Source organism: Pelobates fuscus, chromosome 5, assembly GCF_036172605.1.
Source record: "Pelobates fuscus isolate aPelFus1 chromosome 5, aPelFus1.pri, whole genome shotgun sequence".
NCBI classification, from domain to species: domain Eukaryota; kingdom Metazoa; phylum Chordata; class Amphibia; order Anura; family Pelobatidae; genus Pelobates; species Pelobates fuscus.
In genome coordinates this window covers 43,548,931-43,570,812 of record NC_086321.1, presented here as the reverse complement: position 1 = coordinate 43,570,812, position 21,882 = coordinate 43,548,931, and the positions used below count along the sequence as shown (strand labels likewise).

Here is a 21,882-nt window from a genome sequence, read left to right as displayed (position 1 = left end):
TTGTCAGGAATTGAAAGCACATTTCAAACCTGTAGGACAAACTAGCTAAGCAGGAAGCATAGCTGGCGTGAGTTGTTTTCCACTTTGGCTATGTTTTTCCCACCAAAATTTTACTCTCTTTGTCTTCTCTTTGAATTCAAAACAAACAATTCACACTTTAGTGCATAGCCTCTTGTTTAATATATTTAATTTTATTAAATGCTGTAACATCCCTTTTTTACATTCTCCCCCCCACCTTCACCCTCCCAGTGATTGAGTGAAGCACTTTGCATATTGTAATATATTTAATAAAAGATATCTCTGCTTATTCTGCTGACAGGTTTAAGTTTCCTAGAATGTTATTGTCAGAGACCGTTTACTAATGAGACCCATGCCACGGTCACTGCTGCATTGTCTGAGATAGAGAGGATGGCTCGGAGCTAGAATAACCTGCCCGGCGTGTTCTGTTTAATACTGTCCTGGGTTTCCTAGGTGAAGCATAATACCAAGGAAGATTATAAACACACTTCTTCCTGAGCCTTTCCTGTGCCTGAAGGGGTTAACAGCATGCTGAGTAGCTCTGGCACTTGTCCTGTGCCCACCTTACAGTATTTCCCAGTCCACAGGTGTAATCTAATACCTGTTGTAAAAGAGAAAGTCCAAAGGCCAGCTTTTTTTATTTGCTCTGTCCTACCCAGCCCCGTCACCTGCCTGCCTGTCACAAGTGTCTGCTCTGTGTTAGTCCCCAGTGTCCTGCTGCTGGTTAGTAACGAGCCGTGTGAGGTGACACAAAGCCCCAGTCACGTCCGCCCCCCAATGGACTGCCACTTATGACCAGGGCTCAAGCAAGATTCGGATCCTGGAGATAAGTGAACTTGAACTGTGCCCAACGCTAGAGCCCCGAGGTAAGAGAGCAACTCTGTCACTTCGCTTTCCTTAACAGATCCTTTATGTGCTTACAGCATGTGAGTAATCCTCTGAGCCAAAAAGCTAGCACTCTAACTAGTGAGATGTGGATATTTACAGGTTTACCTGTTTGGCGTTAAAATAGTTAACCAGGTTAATTATTTGTAACCATTCACTAGTAATTAAATGTTAAATGTGACACTGAGCAACTTTGGGAGGTAGAGATTATAAATGACTAGGAATGGGCATTTAGTGAATATTACTAGGGATGGGTTCTGATTATATAATACTAGGGATGGGGTCTGATTATATATTACTAGGGATGGGGTCTGATTATATATTACTAGGGATGGGGTCTGATTATATATTACTAGGGATGGGGTCTGATTATATATTACTAGAGATGGGGTCTGATTACATATTACTAGGGATTGAGCTTGTACATTATTAAAAATTAGGTTCCTCCAAATAGATTTGTCCATAAAAAAAAAATATATACAAAATAAAAAATTCTGTGTCCATTCGGGAATCGTGGCCTCTCAGCTCAGATTAATTTCGCCTGTGCATTAATTTCAGGAAAATGATTTGGATGAACAAAAGGGTGCGAAAACAGGCCAGTCAGTGTACTGCAGAATATTAATGTAATATAAATATAACATATATATATGGAGCAATACATGGAACATATAAATATATATATAGCAATACACGGATAGGTGCATTTCCCGCCATTTGGGTCATAGATCAAGTGAAAAGGAGTAACCAATAGATGGGAAAAATGAGGAGCACTTAAAAATGAATAAATAAAAAGATTTTAAAATGATATTTATATATAAAATTTACGATACATTATACATTTTTTTTCCTGCTCTTCCTCCTGTTACAACTCACTGTGTCTGTGAATAAGATCAAATCTAGGGACTGTCCTGTAGCCATCAATTAACTCTCCCCCCCTCCCCCCCATCATTCGTTTCTTATATTTTTTTTTATTTTGGAGCCACGGACTGAGCTCACAATGACAAAGAAACAAAACTTTAGAAATTTAAACTTTTTGGGAATTTGGTTACATTTGAAGCTGACTGCACAAGTCTACTAGGGATGGGTTTCTAGTATTAATAGGGGAGGAGTGTGATTATATATCACTTGGTGACTGAGCAAATATAGCATAAAATGTGTTCTGATAATATATATATCCTAGTTTGATACTCTGGACAAACCTCCAGAAAGCACAAGTGCATCATTAAAGGATAACTGTCTTTACAACAGGTTACACCAAAGTTCCCTCCAGCGGCGTTCTCCGCTCCCAGCTTCTGCAATTTCAGTTTTATGCATTACGTGTCTCCAATGCTTTTTTAAACAGTGCTCTGCATATGGGTATTCCTGGGAGGATAGCTATCAGGGCTGGATGTCAGTACAATGTATGTGTGCCAGACTGGGGTCCCCCCACTGTGCCAGGCCCTCACTCAGTCCTGATAAGGTATCTCTCAATTTTGGCAATTCTGCCACATGTTCTTGGAGGGGCCTGCTTGCCAGCCTCCTGCCAAAAGACTATGGGCCCTTTAAAAACGTATGTGATTTATGTACGTTTGTACTGCAGAAAGAGAGACCAACCGTTGGCCCTAATTCCTTGGAAATGTTTTGGGCATAGGACCATGTGCACGGTCGGTCAAAATTATGACTTCCATGGAAATCCTGAACCCCTAAACTGATCTGGCTAATTCTTGGATATGTTGGTCCCCCAGATCAGGGCTATCAGGGGATGTGACTTATGTGGGGTTTCCATGTATTTTGGGGGTACTTTCAAGGTGTTGTTAAGATGTATGTTTTCTGTACCTGGAGATTATTGAGTCTAGTACAGTTCCTGACTCAATTATCTCTCAGGCACAGGGGAGGTATGATCCTGTTTTGTGTGGGAGTGTCCTGGACCTGAGATCCAATGGAATTATAGTGTGTACTTTGTCACAGTCCCCTCTCAGGTCCAGTGGAGAATGCCCCTGGAATATGTTATGGAAAACCCCTTGCATGGGGACCTGCATATAAGGCCAGTTGTGTCAGCCATTTATCAGTTCCTCTTCACCCTCAACATAGAGCCTTGTCTCATGTGTGGAGGGAACATCTGTATTCACTCTGCGGGTTGCTATACTCATTATACTCCCTTGGATTATAATCACTAGCTCTTGTAAGAGCTATCCTGCAATATTCTCTCGATTGGGAGAGGTCTACCCACTGAAAGCTGGGTCCTGGTCTTGGATCCAGGGTGGGTGGAGGACAGCGAGACCCCAATCAAGCTGTAACGCTGGCTGCGAGGTTAAGGTGGTTATGGTGTCTGGTGGAGTGCTTGGAGTACTAGATGAGCACTAGGAAGCATCGATTGGCGGAGGCACCCAGTTGGGGTGCCAGGCGGTACGCCACATATTGTAAATACTACTTGAAGACCTCTGTGTTTCTCAGGTTTAAGTGATCTTTTTAAATTACACAGCAATTCCAAATTACAGAGCTGCTCCCAGCTTTCCAAAGTGCAAGAAAGACTAAAAACGTCTTAGAAGAACCTGACAAGCCCCAATACCAGTAATATCACAAAACCTCAGATTGTTTGGATCTAGATGTCCTCAATCGAGACACCTGGGTTTAAGTAGAGGTTTGAGGTATCATCGAATCGTTGTAACAGTGAAACCCAGAGATTCTGCCCTATTACCCTGATACCGTGAAAATCTGACCATTTTGGATTGGGGCTCTAACAAGCTGCCCATTCACCCCAACAATGAGAATTTGCTCATCCGAAGACTCTGACAATCCATTCACACTAATCTGTTGTTTCGCTATGAAACCCTGAGAATCTGCTCCTTCATTTTAAGAACGAGGTTACTATAAGACGTGTTTCCTGTCTTCTAACAATGTGTTATCACAGGGGAGTTGGGCATGGTGAACTTTGATACATAGCTACTGCATGATGAAATGCATGAGGCGGCCACGTGTCGGCTTTTAGCACCTTACTGACAAAAGGTAGATCTGAATGGGATATATGCTGCACCTACTTTCAATCCTACACATAATAAGGAATTTTACGTATATAATACATAGGAATATCATGCATTGTATAGATGAAATTAATACATTTGTCTATTACCAAAATTAGGAATATATTTGTACTAATATTTTGGCAATGGCCATGCACATCATATCCTGCCTTTAATCAAACAAATCTGAGTGAGTATGTATTTGGATAGATACTTTGTAGCGTATACTTCCATAGTACCTTAGATCCAGCCAGACAGTCCTGATTCGAGACCTGAATCCAACTGTCCTAGTTTAAGGAGCGAAAAACAAGTAGCAAGAGAGGTGAGAACGGACAACAGCTCAACTAGTAGCCCTTCGGTTTGGTCCCCGCTCAGTTCTCAAGCTGGTTTTAGCTCATCTTGTGCCATTACGAAGAGAACATATCTGAAGCATATCAGACTGGTCCCACCTATACGGGCAGTCCAGATCTGAAATGCCAGCAAGTTCCATCTGCACAAGAGATACGGCAACCCCAGACGATCGTTTCAACCTTGTAAGGTATCATCAGTGAGGCATAGCCAATATCCCTCTAGGCACCGTGAGCAAGGGGTCCACGTCTGGATTGCCCTTTAAACTTAAAGAGAGAAAAACAAGGCGCAAGAGAGGTGACCTCAATTAGCCTGCCCTTCGGTGGGTCCCTGCTCAGATCTCAAGCTAGTTTTAGCTCAGTTTAAGTCTTTAGTGTTATGCTCCTCACAGCTTTGTACTCTTTACACTTTAGAATCCCTTTATTCTACAGTCATACAGTATATTTGGCCAGCATGATCTATTAAGAGTTGTTATTGTTAGTGTGTATTGTGTATTAGTGTGTAGTTCTATGTCACCTAATTTGTACACAGTACTTTGTAATACTACAGAGGTGCAGTTTGCTTTAACTCGTCATCTCATTACCGGTTGTCAGAAGTGAGGGGTTATGGGAACCATTATAACAAACTCCCCCCTCGTCTACACTAACATTTACACTCCATTCACACGGTTCAATTTATTACATGTATTTGGTAATTGCTGTAAGTAACAGTCTCTTTTGCTTAATGGAATGAAGTATGCTCACCTCACTACTTCATTCACTATACCAGGTGTTGTTTGGGGGTATGTCATACTCTCTTATATGATGTTATATATATTAATTTTCGGTTACTACGCAAGTCCTTCCTCGCTGTTATGTTTTGTCCTTCATCTTTCTGTAACAATGCCCAATAGCTCAAATCTTGTCTGGTTATCCACAGGGCGATATTTTATGGTTATGTACCCTCGCCTCTAGGTATTTAACTGACGGGGTCATGTTATTCATTTATACTAGCCACCACCTTCATGGCCTATATCATCTATCTATAAGAACATATCCGTACGTATGCTTCATACCAGCCTTTGAATATCTGAGGCTAGTTTTAACATATATGGTCAACTGGGTCATTTATTATACTGTTCAATTTTCTTTGGTTGGTTTTTGTAACAGGAATCTCTAGAGTATTTTGGTGTTCTGGGCTCATTTTACTTACTTTATCTACCTGACTGGCAATGACATTGCCACATTTTCACTGCGTTAGTGTCTAGGACTAATACAAACACACGCAAACTATGGAGCCCTTTCCCTATACACAAGTACATATTAGGTAGAGAAAGAAAAAAGGTAGAGAATAGTCAGAGACGCCAAGGTCAGGAGAGGAGACAGAACTATAATCATAGAACAAACCAAGGGACAAGGATACCAGAGTAACAGAAAAAAAGATACAATGCCAAAGTCAGAAACCAGAAAAGTTAGAACTATACGAATGACAAAGACCGCGACAGACAAGGAAGTGATGTCAAAGGGAGGAATAAATAGGTCTAGGTCTGTGTTGATAGGCTAGGGAACTAATTTTTATTTTTATATTTCAGAGTTTTATTACCTATTTATTTTTTATTTCAGAGTTCCTCTACCATTATGAACAGAGATATCCTCCTCAAACAATTTTAATTTAATATATATTTTGTTTATTTTTTCTTATTTCAAGACATCTCATTAATGCTGGATGATCTAGTTTACATTTATAATGTGTCTAGTTTTTAATTTATTATGTGAAGTATCTTGTATTACTTGTACTTGTATTTATATACTAGTTCTGTTATTTTGGAATGATTGTACTACATATCATAACATCAGATGACTGATTTATTTATCCATCCATCCATCGACTTACTTATGCATTTATTATCTGAGATTGCTCAGATTGCCAGAAAATTCAGTAAACCAATCAGACTAGGACCTTTATATAGATAGGGATCTATCTAATTCTTATTTTAATCTCATTTATTCTCATATCACATTTTCTACATCTTATATTTTATATATATTAGGACTATATATTTACTCGCACTACTAGTCAATATTACTCCCTTCATTCTTATTCATTCTATTCCTTTATTATTTGTTTCTATTTGTTTCTATCTCCATGTGTATTTATTTCTATTTTTATTAGCCTTGGATCTTTTTCTGAACCTTTTTTATCATCCTTGGATTTCCTTCTACATTCGTTTTTAATTTCTATTTACATCATCTAATTCCATCACTTACTCTTTATTCCAAGTTTAAATATAAGGTCTTGCTGCTTAATATCTTTACTTATGCTCAATTAACATCGATTAATTATTGTATACACTTTATTCTTCAAATGAATTATAGAAGAATAATCATGCCACTTTTATTTAATGTCCGCTTTATTAAATTGCTGTTATGTTTAACAGAAAGATATTTCTGTATTGCCACCACTGTTATCACTTTGTTAATTGAAGATGTATCATATCGTTTTATTGTCCAATAATCATCTAAGTGGATGTAAATTATTATTATCCATCAATTGAAAGTGTATTTAAATTGTCACTCAAGCACTAAACTGTATTCAGTCTCTGAAGAAGTGGGGCTGACTCCCACGAAACGCGTCAGACTGAACAAGCAGGCTACAGATTCCATCTATGTTCCAGCCAGTGGTGTAAAAATTTGACCGCGAAGCCTTCTCAGTCCCGGACCGGGAGGTCTGCATCACTCACCTCTCTGAGACGCACACCGTCTTTACCGGCAGCTGGCAGCTGGAAAGAGGAAAGTGTTCACACCATCCACAGCCATCCGAACCGGTCCTTGAGGCTGACTTCTATTACTCTCATCCACTGTGCTGGTAATCATTCTGGACTTCGTTCCTGACATATATTTTTATCTATATTTATTTTAAATTGTGGATAAACTGGTTTTTACTTTCACCCAGTTTTCTACTATTCCAATTATTTGTTCCAGTGGCACTTTACAGCGATATCACAATTATATTGCACTGCAGGAAACAGTTTTTTGCACATACTGTTTCTTCTGCCTTATTTGGTTTATATCTTTTCACTAAAAGTATATTATTTGGTGTTTATTCCATATATTCTGCTTATAGCCGTTCTTAAAGGTATACACACCATACATTTTTGCTGCACTTTATCCCAGTGTCCTTTTTGAAGTATTTTCATCACCCCTTTTTTTTATATATATATATATATATATATATTTCTAGGTCACTATTATACCACCACCACTATTTGTAATCCATTTATTTATTTATACATTTATATTTTCATATTTTTATTATTAGCCATTTTTGCAAAGTCAGCTCCTGGATCACGTACACTGCACTTAGGGTGTTACCCTTCATTATAGGGAACTAATCAGGTTAGTTAGTTAGTGAAAAAGTATAAATGGAGTGCATTTATTGGGCTATTTTAAGGAACCAAGAAAAATGACCAGGGGTAAGGCGCATGCCCCTTAGCTGTTATTGCGTTCATGCTCGCGTGTGAGCCCTCATGATGTTGGCTGAACCTCGGGACACCATGGGGCAGTAGATCCAGTGTCTGCAGAGACAGTGGAATCGAAGCGGAGCGGGCCGAGAGGAGGTATGACAGTAGTTCTAAATTATAAACAGTACGTTCTCTAGTGTCACTTTCCGTTTTGGGTTTAGGTTATTGAACCATGGTCCTCCACGTTTCTATTCACCTTTTCTTATTGTCAACTTCTAGCATTCTAACTTTCATCAATGTGCCAGGTGTATGTTTTTAGTCATGTCACAGTTTCAAGTGACTAATTTTTTACGAAACTACCTCCCTCCTTATGACAACCACTTGTTCTACAGAACATTAGGTTTAGCTTGGTCTGGCAGTTAGGGTACCCTAGGTGCCATAGATAGTGCTTTTTTTTTTTTTGCTTCTATAGTATTTTATTTTTTTGGCTGCTGCCATTACATAGCTGTCCCACAAGGCCAACTCCAATCCTCAATTAACAAGGCATTTCGCCCGTCGGCCCAAATCATTGTTAGTGCCTCACATCTCCTCCTTCTTGGCACAGCTGTTAGGGCCTCACCTCTCATCGCCACTTGGCAGCTAGTTACGTTCCCAAGTCTCTAATCTTAGCTTAATTGTTCCGCCACTTGGCATAACAACTAGTACCTGGGTATTATGCAGTTGTTCCCATTACCCACGATTTTCTGTTTCATGGTTATAACTGCCACTACCAAACATGATAGAGGGGAGAAGACAAAGAACAGGGGATTAGAGCTTCGATAAGCATTCTGATAATTAGTTTCAGGTCCAGTTCTGGAAGATGTAGTGAGAAACAAGCCTTGGGAAGAGTCACTATTTCCTAACAGCAGCTAGTACGAAGCACCACTCACATCCAATACATTGTGTTACAGCCAGCATAGTTTCACGTTTTTCTATATTCCACACTGTGTTACAGTATCATTTTTGCACAATTTGACCAATTAATTACATCTTTAAGTCCTCTATGTTTATCTGGGACGTTTCAACATTATGTAACAGTTGCTGTATCAGTTAAGGCACATATAAGCATAATCATAAAGGGGACTTTTTTAATTATGTAGTTACGAGTTTATGTAGTTTTTTTTTAACCTTTTTTTCAAGCCTACCTATTCGTCGGTTTAGGCACACCGAAACCGACTGCTACTACTGGTATAGCTCAAACTTATTGTATGCACTCAGCTCCCCACCACAAATATATCTGGTCTTACAATTCAACACTACGTTCCTCTTTAAAGAACTATATACCTAATTTACTGGAGCACAGGAGCTGCCTTTTTCTATGTCTGACTGATGGTGTGAATGCAGACTGTGTTGTCTGGGTGTGTTTAGCAGTTTATTTTTAAAGGATCACTATAGTGTCAGAAAAACAAACTCGTTTTCCTGACACTATATAATTCTTGGGGGACCCTCACCCTCAGGGTCACCCTCCCGCTGGGTTGAAGTGGTTAAAACCCCTTCAGCTACATACTTTAATCCAGCGCCGGGCTCCCTCGGCGCTGGTGAACTCTCCTCCCTTGCCGATGTCAGCTCCCGAATGGAGTGGAATGCGTATGCGCGGCAAGAGCCGCACGCGCATTCAACCAGTTCATAGGAAAGCATTTCTGCACGCTGGATTCGATTTTTGAATCCAGCGTCGCAGAAGCGCTTCTTGCAGCTGTCAGGAAGACCGCCACTAGAGTCTGTATTAACCCTGCAATGTAAACATAGCAGTTTCTCTGTAGCTGCTATGTTTACATGTGAAGGGTTAAAACCTGAGGGACCTGGCACCCAACGTCATTGAGCTGAAGTGGTTTGGGTGACTATAGTGTCCCTTTAAAGATGTCTGGATGTCCCTTATTCTCTTTTCTGCTGTTGTGCCATTTTGCTGCTTTTATCCTTTGGATATGAGATTTGCCGGTGAAGCACCATTTGAAGTCATTTTTTTGTATTGCTGCCCTGGGTCCTTGATGCCTGCTAAGACCCTTTACTATTTCCACTTTAACTTGCATTTCTTCAACATCGTCTGACATAATATTTTATATTCCCTTTATGCAGCCTCTCTGCACGACTGGCAGACCCTCACTGCTACCTACTTTAGAAGGATATTGTGCTATTTAAAATCAGTAGATAGCATGTAGATGCAGCAACATTCTTCATATTTTCTATTATTGTTTTATTAGGTAATAAGTCACAAAAAACAGCATTTATATACAGCAGCACAAAATACTGTCACACGAATTTACATTTTTTTTATTCTTTATTCACAAACAGAGAATTGCACAGTACACGTAAATGCCTGTTTTTTTTGTGCTCTCTAAGTTTAAAGGGTAATGCAGTCATGGACACCTTGCTCACGGTGCCTAGAGAGATATCGGCTATACCTAACTGATGATGCCTAACAAGGTTGAAACGATGGTCTGGGGTTTCTGTATTAGACATGTGCAATTTGTTTCGGTCCGAATATGTATTCGGAACAATTTCGGACAATTCGGACATTCGGGTACTTCCGAATGTCCGAATTGCCGAGGTCCCGAAGTTCCGAAGTGTCAAAGTGCCGAAGTTCCGAAGCACAGTATTGCCTAAGTACTAATATACTTACCCAGTGAAAGAAGAAGAATGTTACATTGTAAATAATTTTAAATAAAAAGTATACAAACATAGCTAGGATTCAGCTGTAAGCATTTGCAACATTTACAACAATCAAGTAACATATATTAATATAAAATTTAAGTTACTTAACCTGTCCATGTAATGACCGGAATGAATAAGTAGATAACTCCCTAATTCCCACGGTATTAGGGAGCTATCTAGTAAAAGGCTGAAAGACCTAAATTGGTCTTTCAGCCAAATTTACTAATACTAAGTAAAGATTACTTAGTATTAGTAAATTATGCCCCTACTCGCTATACCGCGAGTAGGGGCATGTCTATTTAACAGTGAGCAGCCTGTGGCTGCTCACTGTAAAAAAAATAAAAAATAAATTCCCCCCTCCCGAGCCCCTGGCCCCCACCCCTGAGCGGTGGGTGGGGGCCCTAATGTAAAATAATGGGTGGGGACCTATTGTCCTCACCCCGGGCCCCCACCCCTGAGCGGTGGGTGGGGGCCCTAAATCAGAATAAGGGGGGGACCTAATGTCCTCCCCCCTGGCCTCCACCCCTGAGCGGTGGGTGGGTGGGGGCCCTAAACTATAATAAGGGGGGGACCTAATGTCCTCCCCCTGGCCCCCACCCCTGAGCGTTGGGTGGGGGCCCTACAGTAAAATAAGGGGGGGGACCTAATGTCCTCCCTCCTGACCCCCACCCCTGAGCGGTGGGTGAGGGCCCTACAGTAAAAGAAGGGGGGGCCTAAGGTCCTCCCCCCTGGCCCCCACACCTGAGCGGTGGGTGGGGACCCTAAATACTAATAAGGGGGGGACCTAATGTCCTCCCCCCAGCCCCCAGCCCCCACCCCTGAGCGGTGGATGGGGCCCTACAGAAAATAAGGAAGGGGACCTAAGGTCCTCCCCCCTGGCCCCCACACCTGAGCGGCGGGTGGGGGCCCTAAATACTAATAAGGGGGGGGACCTAATGTCCTCCCCCCTAGCCCCCACCCCTGAGCGGCGGGTGGGGGCCCTAAATACTAATAAGGGGGGTCCTAATGTCCTCCCCCTGGCCCTCACCCCTGAGCGGCGGGTGGGGGCCCTAAATTGAAATAAGAGGGGGGGACCTATTGTCCTCCCCCCTGGACCCCACCCCTCAGCGGCGTGTGGGGGCCCTAAATACTAATAAGGGGATGGGACCTATGGTCATCCCCCTGGCCCCCACCCCTGAGCAGTGGGTGGGGGCCCTAAAAAAATCCCCCCCAGGTGACTAGGGGTCCCCAAACCCCTAGTCACCCCCCCAATAAAAATTATCCCCCTACCTACCCCCTCACCCTAAAAACTAATGAGGGGGGGGACCTTTAACTAAGTACCTGTAAAAAAAACTTACCATTCAATGTTTTCTTTCTTCTAAAAATACCATAATAACCGACACAATTATAATAAAAAAATTAAAAAACGAGCACAAAAAAAAAAATCCTTCTTCACCCGGCGAGGGCTCCACGCAGACTGAGCTCTGCAGGGAGGGGGAAGGCTTATAAAGCCTTGCCCCGCCTGCAATTAGGCTCAGAGCACTCTGATTGGTGAGTTTAAGCCATCCAATCAGACTGCTCTGACAGGTAAATGAAGAGACTGACAGGTAAGTCTCTACATTTACCTGTCACAGCACTCTGATTGGTTGGTTTGAAATCCACCAATCAGAGTGCTCTGTGTCATTTTACACAGCGTGGGAAAATTCTTTGGAATCTTCCCACGCTGTATAATTTGACTCATAACTCTCTGATTGGTGGATTAAGTAACCAATCAGAGAGTTATGAGTCAAATTACACACAAATTAGGGCCGGGGGGGGATTTTTTTTTTTTTAAAACAGTGAGCAGTCACAGGCTGCTCACTGTTTACTAAACATGGCCCTACTCGCGGTATAGCGAGTAGGGGCAAAATTTACTAATACTAAGTCATTTTTACTTAATATTAGTAAATTTGGCTGAAAGACCAATTTAGGTATTTCAGCCTTTTGGTAGATAACTCCCTAATACCGTGGGAATTAGGGAGTTATCTACCAAGCAGCTGCAAGAGAAGTCCTGAGGTGCCGAAGTGTCGAAGTTCCGAAGTGCCGAAGTTGCCGAATTTCCAAAGTGGTGAAGTGCCGAAGTTGCCGAAGTTCCGAAGTCTTGAAGTGCCGAATTGCCGAAGTCCCGAATTGCGAAAATCCCTAATTTCGGAATGCCTAACCGAACCGAACATTTTCCCCATGCACATGCCTATTCTGTATCTCTCTTGCAGGGAGAGAAAGCCTGCATTTCAGATCTGGACCACCCTTTTGGGTGAAATCAGTCTGATCTGCAAATGACCCTGGTTCTTTTTGTAATGGCACATGATGAGCTAAAACCAGCTTGAGGTCTGAGCGGGGACCCACCGAAGGGCAGGCTATTTGAGCTGTTGTACGTTCTCAGTGTTCTCTAGCACCTTGTTTTTCGAATTCCATACATGCTATTCCATATACAACTCAATATTAATTTTTTAACATTTAGTTCAGCTTTTAGATGACATTACTTTTTTTTTCTCTTCAAAAACTGTAATGAATAAAATTACCATAGAAACAAAATATGTGAAACGAGTAAGGGGAAGGGAAAGGGATGGGGTGCAAACCGCGGTGTGAAACTCCCAGCAGAGTTCTAGTTGGCCACACCAATTTTTAAGTGCAATTAACCGGCAGAGCATGGCATAGGTAAACCAGAAATAAATAAGTTTTCTTAGCAGTCCGAGGGTTTAGATAGATAACGCACTATATAGTGAGAAATGGAGCATGAAAACATACAAAAAGGAAAAACATTCCTCATGCAAACTAAGCACTAAATACGCCTTATGAAACATACCAACAGAGGAGGGTGAATGAAAGTACCCCACAGAGGTAATAGCCTACTAGAGCCGGTAGTATACTTGTTGCAGTAAACGTGAGAGGATAAGCAAAGCTATGCTAATGTCTTTTTAGACTACAGAGCCCAAAAAGAAAAACCAGGTTCTAGAAGTTTGAGAAAATGACTCCTGGTTATCAGGTTGTAGGGAAGTCACGTAATGTAATCCGTATCGGTCGCTGATACTGCTGATGGCTGGAACAATGGGAAACATGTCTCTATTAAATGACAGCTCGTGTTTTTAAAACCGTATAGAAGAATGTGAGGATGCAGATTATCCCCACATCTGCCATAAGTGATTTCTTGAGGTCCTGTAAGAGAGCCGTGAATATCCCATTTAGTTGGTAATTTCTTTGCGCCAGCTAAACAGAAAATGGCTAAAAAAACATAACAATTGGAGCCATTGGCTGCTATTTAGTGCCTGGATTTAAGTTCCAGCACTAAGTAAGTCTCCATCAATATTGCTGAAAGTTTGTAGACTCGCTAACAGACTTTTTAACGAGTAGAGACTGGTAGTAGAAAATAATTGGAAATTAATTCAACATTTTTTTAATAACAGCTGTCCTTTAATGGGGCACTTCCTTCATGCACAATTTGATTTTTATCAATAATATAGTGGGACAGGAAACTGAAAACTGGGATTATGCAAGTATGTTTGAGATCTTGCTTTAACTTACTGTTTAGTAGATTTATAGACTCAAACATAAGTTTTAGCTGGTACGAAAGAATCAAATGTTTTTTAATCTGTGGCTGAGTGATTCCATCTGTCCAGGATTTACCTGTGAAGTCTTGCTCATTGATAAAGACTCCACAGGTCATTCCCAGATGGGTCCATTCGTTAAACTGGACCCATCTGGGAATTCGTTGTCTATTTACAATGTAAGTTTGTTCGAGCAGGGCCCTTAATTAACCCCTTAAGGACACATGACATGTGTGACATGTCATGATTCCCTTCTATTCCAGAAGTTTGGTCCTTAAGGGGTTAAAGGGACACTATAGTCATCTGAACAACTTTAGCTTAATGAAGCAGTTTTTGTGTATAGAACATGCCCCTGCAGCCTCACTGCTCAAACCTCTGCCATTTAGGAGTTAAATCCCTTTGTTTATGAACCCTAGTCACACCTCCCTGCATGTGACTTGCACAGCCATCCATAAACACTTCCTGTAAAGAGAGCCCTATTTAGGCTTTCTTTATTGCAAGTTCTGTTTAATTAAGATTTTCTTATCCCCTGCTATGTTAATAGCTTGCTAGACCCTGCAAGAGCCTCCTGTATGTGATTAAAGTTCAATTTAGAGATTGAGGTACAATTATTTAAGGTAAATTACATCTGTTTGAAAGTGAAACCAGTTTGTTTTTCATGCAGGCTCTGTCAATCATAACCAGGGGAGGTGTGGCTAGGGCTGCATAAACAGAAACAAAGTGATTTAACTCCTGAATTACAGTGAATTGAGCAGTGAAATTGCAGGGAAATGATCTATACACTAAAACTGCTTTATTTAGCTAAAGTAATTTAAGTGACTATAGTGTTCCTTTAACACCCTCTGTTCCTGTGCGTCCAACTTGTCTTATTGCAAATACTTGTCTGTTCGGCCAGCTTTTGTATAGCGCTGCGGAATCTGTTGGTGCTTTATAAATAATAATAATAATAAACATTGCCTATAATCATATTTAAATTATATTTTTTTTTATCTTGCCTTATTGCACGGGTGTTCAGGGGTGAACTTTGGGGTCCCTGGCAAAATAAGACCCCAGGTCTATTTTTTTTCCTTTTGCCCTTCCTTTTCAAGCATCTATCTCTAACTTTTCCATCTCTATTTACCTCTCTCCATGCTCCCTGTTGTCTCTGTCAGGATGCTGCTCTCTCACCTTGGTGGCTGTGCGAGCGCTCTGCATAACAAGAGAGCGCAGGATGTAAAATCACTTCCTGTCCTCGCATTACACAGAGCGCCGCGCAGATCATGCTGCCAGATCTCACTTAGAAGTGGGGCAGTGTGATAGGTTTCTGGGGCCCTGCGCCTCATCACAGGCCCCATAACCTATTGAGAGAACAGATTTTGTAATTTTGTCTTTCCAGTTGTAGAGATCTGTAATCTCTTCAGCCGGAGCTGTAGCTCCTGGTGGTCTCGGGTCCTCTGCTAATGACCAAGTGCCCAAGTGGGCAGTCCGCCCCAAGTGTGATTAATTGAAAGTTCTCATCACCTGCTCTGTTAATAGCCTGTTAGAGCCTGCAAATCAAACCAATCAAATGCCTTTTAATCTAAGCTTGAATGAATCGTTCAGTCCAGGATTTACCTGTGGTGTCCTATTGATTGAATTAGATTCCACAGGTAAATCACGGATGGGTTGACTCGTTCGTCCAGCCGAAAAGCATTTGTGCGCAAGTCTAGTCTGCAGCAGCCTCCTGTGTATGTTTGGCAACAGAATGGATGTGACTAGCATGTCCCTTTAAATTATAAAAAAAAGTTCCATCCTTTTTTCCAAAACACACTTTTCTAACTCGCTCTTATCAGTGATTGTGTGGAGTAAACTGTCTTTAATGTTAGTGCCCCTTATGAACATTCCTTAGAAATATTTTTGTATTATTAGCAAGTCCTTTGAATGTAAATTGCTTAGAGTTGCTAGGTGGGACCAGACACACTCAGCATTGCAATGCTGTGACTTAATAAGTCAAATGTCCTCCTAACTGCGATTGTCTGAGTTTCTTTTTTCCATCTTTGCTGCTCAAGGAAAGTGAACGTTCAATGATCACTGGAAATACACCTACTGGGGTATGTTCTAGTTACCTGCCGGCTGTCTTGGATTGTCACTGTAATCAAGATTTGAAATAATGTCCAAATACTGTCCAATGAGTTTGCAGTGTGTTGGAATAAATAAATCACCTAATTAGTATTAGCTGTAAAAAGGCACACTACAGTTTTTCTAAACAGAACCATGCCTCCCAACCGTCCCAATTCTGGTGGGACAGTCTTGATTTTCATGGTCCTGTTCCCACCAGTTAACTGTCCCTAACAAGCATATCTTCATTAGACGTGCTCATACTATGTTCAGAGCAATAGGACCCTGCAGGGAGCATTGAAACAGTGCATCCTGCCAGGTCTGCCCTCAGTGGGCCATCGTGTCACTGTTCCGCCGATCGGCACCCATCCCACCGGTGTCCAAATTCTATGGGCATAGGAATTGGGGAGTAGTGAGATCCCAAACAGCATATCAACGATCAGGCCTCCCAACTATCCCAAGTCCAACAGGACAGTCCTGATTTTGGGATCCTGAGTATGTTCCCTGGTATCCCACTGTTGGAGACCAAGGAACTGTTTTTGAGAAGTTGTAGTGCAAGCGTATAATTAGAGTGCTTGCACTGTGCTAAGGACACTAAGCCCACTGAGCACACTGTAGGAGTCATGGTGCCCCCACTATAAGTAGTCAAACCATTTTAGAACGGTTTGCTTCCTTACCTGGGGGCTCCCTGCCTCCATGGCCCATCAGACAACTAGAAGCTCTCAGTTTGAATTAACCACAGAGGTGCAGGGCTTAAATCATTGGCTGACGCTCTCTGCCAACGAGTTAGGCCTGCACTGTATGGCTTATCTCGGGAGAGATGCTTAGAAGTTTACGGCTCTCCATAAGTGGAAGCAGAAGTGGTGCCACCAGCTAAGAATTCAAATCTTTCTAAACTGGTTTGACTTCTTACAAGGGCACACTTGGCACCATAACCGCTTCTGGTGCTCGGATGTTCCTTTAGTGGGGAGCAGTGTGTGTAATAAACCAAGTGACGTGAGCACTGAGGGTAATGGGCGTGCAGTATGTGTAATAATGAGAGGGGACAGCGAGTGAGTGGGATGGGCTGTGCAGTGTGTAATAATGAGAGGGGACAGCGAGTGAGTGGGATGGACTGTGCAGTGTGTAATAATGAGAGGGGACAGCGAGTGAGTGGGATGGACTGTGCAGTCTGTAATAATGAGAGGGGACAGTGAGTGAGTGGGATGGGCTGTGCAGTGTGTAATAATGAGAGGGGACAGCGAGTGAGTGGGATGGGCTGTGCAGTGTGTAATAAGGAGAGGGGACAGTGAGTGAGTGTGTGGGATGGGCTGTGCAGTGTGTAATAAGGAGAGGGGACAGTGAGTGAGTGTGTGGGATGGGCCGTGCAGTGTGTAATAATGAGAGGGGACAGCGTGTGAGTGGGATGGGCTGTGCAGTCTGTAATAATGAGAGGGGACAGTGAGTGAGTGGGATGGGCTGTGCAGTGTGTAATAATGAGAGGGGACAGCGAGTGAGTGGGATGGGCTGTGCAGTGTGTAATAAGGAGAGGGGACAGTGAGTGAGTGTGTGGGATGTGCAGTGTGTAATAATGAGAGGGGACAGCGAGTGAGTGGAATGGGCTGTGCAGTGTGTAATAAGGAGAGGGGACAGTGAGTGTGTGGGATGGGCTGTGCAGTGTGTAATAATGAAAGGTGACAGTGTGTGAGTGGGATGGGCTGTGCAGTGTGTAATAATGAGAGGGGACAGTGAGTGAGTGGGATGGGCTGTGCAGTGTGTAATAAGGAGAGGGGACAGTGAGTGAGTGTGTGGGATGGGCTGTGCAGTGTGTAATAATAAGAGGGGACAGCGAGTGAGTGGGATGGGCTGTGCAGTGTGTAATAATGAGAGGGGACAGTGAGTGAGTGGGTGGGATGGGCTGTGCAGTGTGTGTAATAAGGAGAGGGGACACTGAGTGAGATGGGCTTTGCAGTGTGTAATAAGGAAAGGGGAAACTGAGTGGGATGGGCTGTTGAGTGTGTGTAATAAGGAGAAGGGGCACTGAGTGGGATTGGCTGGGCAGTGTGTAATAAGGAGTGGGGACACTGAGTGGGATGGGCTCTGCAGTGTGTAATAATGAGAGGGGACACTGAGTGAGTGGGCTGTGCAGTGTGTGTAATAAGGGGAAGGGACACTGAGTGGGATGGGCTTTGCAGTGTGTAATAAGGGGAATGGATGCTGAGTGGGATGGGCTGTGCAGTGTGTAATAAGGAGAAGGGACACTGAGTGGAATTGGCTGCGCAGTGTGTAATAAGGAGAGGGGACACTGAGTGGGATGGGCTGTGTGGTGTATAAAAGGAGAGGAGATTCTTAGTGGGATGGGCTGTGCAGTGTGTAATAAGGAGGGGGGACACTGAGTGGGATTGGCTGTGCAGTGTGTGTAATAAGGAGAGGAGGCACTGAGTGGGATGGTCTTTGCAATGTGTGTGATAAGGAAAGGGGCACTGGGTGGGATGGTCTGCGCAGTGTGTGTAATAAGGGGACACTGAGTGGGATGGGCTATGCAATGTGTGTAATAAGGAGAGGGGAAACTGAGTGGGATGGACTGTGCAGTGTGTAATAAGGAGAGGGGACACTGAGTGGGATGGGCTGTGCAGTGTGTAATAAGGAGAGGGGGTCACTGAGTGGGATGGGCTGTGCAGTGTGTAATAAGGAGAGGGGACACTGAGTGGGATGGGCTGTGCAGTGTGTAATAAGGAGAGGGGACACTGAGTGGGATGGGCTGTGCAGTGTGTGTAATACGGAGAGGGGACATTGAGCGGGATGGGCTTTGCAGTGTGTAATAATGAGAGGGGATACTGGGTGGGATGGGCTGTGCAGTGTGTAATAAGCAGAGGGGACACTGAGTGGAATGCAGTATGTAATAAGGAGAAGAGGCACTGAGTGGGATTGGCTGTGCAGTGTGTACTAAGGAGAGGGGACACTGAGTGAGTGGGATGGGCTGCACAGTGTGTAATGAGAGTGGACACTGAGTTAGTGAGTGGGATGGGCTGTGCAGTGTGTAATAAGGAGAAGGGACACTAAGTGAGTGGTATTGGCTGTGCAGTGTGTAATAAGGAGAGGGGACACTGAGTGAGTGAGTGAGTGGGATGGGCTGTGCAGTGTGTAATACGGAGAAGGGGCACTGAGTGAGTGGGATGGGCTGTGCAGTGTGTAATTAGGAGAGGGGACACTGAGTGAGTGGGATGGGCTGTGCAGTGACTGTTATAAGGAGAGGGGCCACTGAGTGTGTGAGTGAGTGAGTGGGATGGGCTGTGCAGTGTGTGTAATAAGGAGAGGGGACACTGAGTGAGTGAGTGGGATGGGCTGTGCATTGTGTAATAAAGAGAGGGGACACTGAGTGAGTGAGTGAGTGAGTGAGTGGGATGGGCTGTGCAGTGTGTAATAAGGAGAGGGGACACTGAGTGAGTGAGTGAGTGAGTGAGTGAGTGAGTGAGTGGGGTGGGCTGTGCAGTGTGTAATAAGGAGAGGGGACACTGATTTAGTGAGTGGGATGGGCTGTGCAGTGTGTAATAAGGAGAGGGGACACTGAGTGAGTGAGTGAGTGAATGGGATGGGCTGTGCAGTGAATGTTATAAGGAGAGGGGACACTGAGTGTGTGAGTTAGTGGGATGGGCTGTGCAGTGTGTAATAAGGAGAGGGGACACTGAGTGAGTGAGTGGGATGGGCTGTGCAGTGAATGTTATAAGGAGAGGGGACACTGAGTGTGTGAGTGAGTGAGTGAGTGGGATGGGCTGCGCAGTGTGTAATAAGGAGAGGGGACACTGTGTGAGTGAGTGGGATGGGCTGTGCAGTGTGTGTAATAAGGAGAGGGGACACTGAGTGGGATGGACTGTGCAGTGTGTAATAAGGAGAGGAGACACTGAGTGGGATGGGCTGTGCAGTGTGTAATAAGGAGAGGGGACACTGATTGGGATGGGCTGTGCAGTGTGTGTAAAACGGAGAGGGGACATTGAGCGGGATGGGCTTTGCAGTGTGTAATAATGAGAGGGGATAGTGAGTGGGATGGGCTCTGCAGTGTGTAATAAGCAGAGGGGACACTGAGTGGAATGCAGTATGTAATACGGAGAAGGGGCACTGAGTGGGATTGGCTGTGCAGTGTGTAATAAGGAGAGGGGACACTGAGTGAGTGAGTGGGATGGGCTGTGCAGTGTGTAATGAGAGGGAACACTGAGTGAGTGAGTGGGATGGGCTGTGCAGTGTGTAATAAGGAGAAGGGGCATTGAGTGTGTGAGTGGGATGGGCTGTGCAGTGTGTAATAAGGAGAGGGGGCACTGAGTGAGTGAGTGGGATGGGCTGTGCAGTGTGTAATTAGGAGAGGGGACACTGAGTGAGTGAGTGAGTGGGATGGGCTGTGCAGTGAATGTTATAAGGAGAGGGGGCACTGAGTGAGTGAGTGGGATGGGCTGTGCAGTGTGTAATAAAGAGAGGGGACACTGAGTGAGTGAGTGGGATGGGCTGTGCATTGTGTAATAAGGAGAGGGGACACTGATTGAGTGAGTGGGATGGGCTGTGCAGTGTGTAATAAGGAGAGGGGACACTGAGTGAGTGGGGTGGGCTGTGCATTGTGTAATAAGGAGAGGGGACACTGATTGAGTGAGTGGGATGGGCTGTGCAGTGTGTAATAAGGAGAGGGGACACTGAGTGAGTGAGTGGGATGGGCTGTGCAGTGAATGTTATAAGGAGAGGGGACACTGAGTGTGTGAGTGAGTGGGATGGGCTGTGCAGTGTGTAATAAGGAGAGGGGAGAGGGGATACTGAGTGAGTGAGTGGGATGGACTGTGCAGTGAATGTTATAAGGAGAGGGGACACTGAGTGTGTGAGTGAGTGAGTTGGATGGGCTGTGCAGTGTGTAATAAGGAGAGGGGACACTGAGCGAGTGAGTGGGATGGGCTGTGCAGTGTGTGTAATAAGGAGAGGGGACACTGAGTGGGATGGACTGTGCAGTGTGTAATAAGGAGAGGGGACACTGAGTGGGATGGACTGTGCAGTGTGTAATAAGGAGAGGGGACACTGAGTGGGAGGGGCTGTGCAGTGTGTAATAAGGAGAGGGGACACTGAGTGGGAGGGGCTGTGCAGTGTGTAATAAGGAGAGGGGACACTGATTGGGATAGGCTGTGCAGTGTGTGTAAAAAGGGGACACTGAGTGGGATGGGCTGTGCAGTGTGTGTGTATTAAGGAAAGGGGGCACTGAGTGGGATGGGCTGTGCAGTGTGTGTAATATGGAGAGGGGACATTGAGCGGGATGGGCTGTGCAGTGTGTAATAAGCAGAGGGGACACTGAGTGGAATGCAGTATGTAATAAGGAGAAGGGGCACTGAGTGGGATTGGCTGTGCAGTGTGTAATGAGAGGGGACACTGAGTTAGTGAGTGGGATGGGCTGTGCAGTGTGTAATAAGGAGAAGGGACACTAAGTGAGTGGTATTGGCTGTGCAGTGTGTAATAAGGAGAGGGGACACTGAGTGAGTGAGTGAGTGGGATGGGCAGTGTGTAATTAGGAGAGGGGACACTGAGTGAGTGAGTGAGTGAGTGAGTGAGTGGGATGGGCTGTGCAGTGTGTAATAAGGAGAAGGGGCACTGAATGAGTGAGTGAGTGGGATGGGCTGTGCAGTGTGTAATAAGGAGAGGGGACACTGAGTGTGTGAGTGAGTGGGATGGGCTGTGCAGTGTGTAATAAGGAGAGGGGACACTGAGTGTGTGAGTGAGAGGGATGGGCTGTGCAGTGTGTAATAAGGAGAGGGGACACTGAGTGAGTGAGTGAGTGGGATGGGCTGTGCAGTGTATAATAAGGAGAGGGGACACTGAGTGAGTGGGATCGGCTGTGCAGTGAATGTTATAAGGAGAGGGC

General features: G+C 44.0%; 1 protein-coding gene across 1 annotated transcript in view; it reads left to right on the top strand.

Annotated features, from left to right (window-relative positions):
• Positions 1-537: 537 nt before the first annotated feature.
• Positions 538-21,882, top strand: part of LOC134610670 (phospholipid-transporting ATPase ID-like) — a 145,080-nt gene continuing 123,735 nt past the window's right edge. Inside the window, exon 1 of the mRNA XM_063453758.1 lies at positions 538-884. The gene's annotated coding sequence lies outside the window, so the exon portion shown is untranslated. The remainder of the gene's footprint in view (positions 885-21,882) is intronic.